General features: G+C 38.1%; 1 non-coding gene across 1 annotated transcript; it reads left to right on the top strand.

The window, feature by feature from the left end:
* Positions 1–970: 970 nt before the first annotated feature.
* LOC128032164 (small nucleolar RNA R71) lies at positions 971–1,077 on the top strand. The gene has a single exon (XR_008188293.1). It is a non-coding gene; the product is annotated as a small nucleolar RNA R71 (small nucleolar RNA).
* The last annotated feature ends 738 nt before the right edge of the window (positions 1,078–1,815 follow it).

The following is a 1,815-nucleotide window of genomic DNA, read 5'->3' as shown; positions in this document are numbered from 1 at the left end:
AAATAATGGAGAAAGGCACTATTCAACCAAAGAGAGGTTGCCAACACCAAAACGAACGAGACAGAACAATATGCGAAAACCCCTTACCACGTCGGCCTTCAAGCAAAAAGAGTGAAACCTCCTCACAAAATCTCAATGAAAGTATACCAAAAATGAGCAAAAATCCCCTCTGGCTGAATTTTCCAGGGTACAAAGTCCAATTTCGGCACAGTTTTCCTCTCCTCTCACATCCCTTGATTTTCTCCTAAAATCTCTCCCCTTATCCCTCCTTGAATCACTCCATCGATTTCTCCTCAACTCCCCTAACAACCCCATTCAAATTCTACTCAAACTCCCCTTAGCTGTGTTTCAGTCCAACTCCACTACCTACACAGGTCAAGCAGTAAAATAAATACTCCATTGCACAACCCAAGACTTGAACCTTAGACCTCATAGTTACACAACACGCCACCTTTCCACTAGACCACAAGCTCTTTTGTATCATATTTTAACCACAATAATTTAAGAACCTACTATCTAGATCCAAATATTTTATTCACTTAAAATAAAAAATTTGCATAAGCCAAGGCTTGAACCCTGATTTCTGACACACTTCCAAACACTCCTAAATCACTTAACCACTGAAGCAGACATTCATTTATGTCATTTCCTTGCACAACTAAATATTTATGTGCAGTCTTCTAACTGTTCCCTTGTTCAAAACCTATTTCTTCTAGGCCCAAAATTCGAGGTGTTACAAGATAGGCGATACATGAGCTGAGAGTGAAGTGAGGGCATCGAATTCATGAACTCCAGCTACACGTCTTCCTGATGCTACTTGATTTGTTGGCCATTGATAGTTGTTACCAGTAATCCTCTCGATGATTTTGTAATCCTCATTATAAGGCTTCGACAAGAGAGTACCATCCATAGAAGCATCTACCATCAATCTTGTGTATGCGTTGACTTCTCCAACTGGACGCAGTGTGGAATCCCATGATGAGGACACTTACGGAGTAATTCTTTGAATCTCTCTCACGCCTCGTACAAGGAATCATCATCTAATTGCTAGAAAGTGGTGATCTGATTTCACAACCTAGCGTTTTTGCTAGGTGGGAAATACTTAACAAAAAATATTTCTGCTAATTCTTGCCAAGTAGAAATTGAGCTAGGTGGCAATGAATTGAGCCATGCTCGTGCTCAATCTTGCAATGAGTATGGAAACAACTTTAACCTCAATGCGTCTTCAGTCACACTTACTATTTTAAATGAATCACTCACCTCCGTTTGAAGAATCTAAAACATTACAGGCTTTAATTCAAATTGGGGTGCCTCGATATCCAGCCTCCTAATTCTCGGATTTAACTCAATAAAGACTAGCACAGTGTATTGTCTTATGGCACGATCCCTATCATCAACAATAAGGATGGGATTGCGCATATGTTTGGTTTCATTTCCTTGTCCATCATTTTGATTTCCAAGGTCCATTTTGACTTGTCTCTAGGCTAATCGTTCACATCTTTTTTGTCTAAATGTCCACTTGATTTCAAGGTTTACCGATAATAAATCGATAATTCGATCTATGCTTGTAAACTCTTGAAAATAAATCACAAAAAATAAAGAATAAAGAATTAAATAGTAAAGTTAGGAGTTAAATAAAAAAATAAAAACCAAATTGCAAATAGTATTTTCACAAAAAAATGATTAAGGAAACAGTCATCGGCAATGGCACCAAAAACCTGTAATACGTAGGTTTGTGCAAGTGTACGCAGTCGTTATCAAGTAACATGTAAGTAAAAGAGTTATCGTCTCAACAGGGACTGTGTATGTTAATCA

The sequence above is a fragment of the Gossypium raimondii genome, chromosome 8 (genome assembly GCF_025698545.1).
Source record: "Gossypium raimondii isolate GPD5lz chromosome 8, ASM2569854v1, whole genome shotgun sequence".
Classification (NCBI taxonomy): Eukaryota; Viridiplantae; Streptophyta; class Magnoliopsida; order Malvales; family Malvaceae; genus Gossypium; species Gossypium raimondii.
The sequence above is the reverse complement of the archived record's forward strand: the minus strand, read 5'-3'. Positions and strand labels throughout refer to the sequence as shown.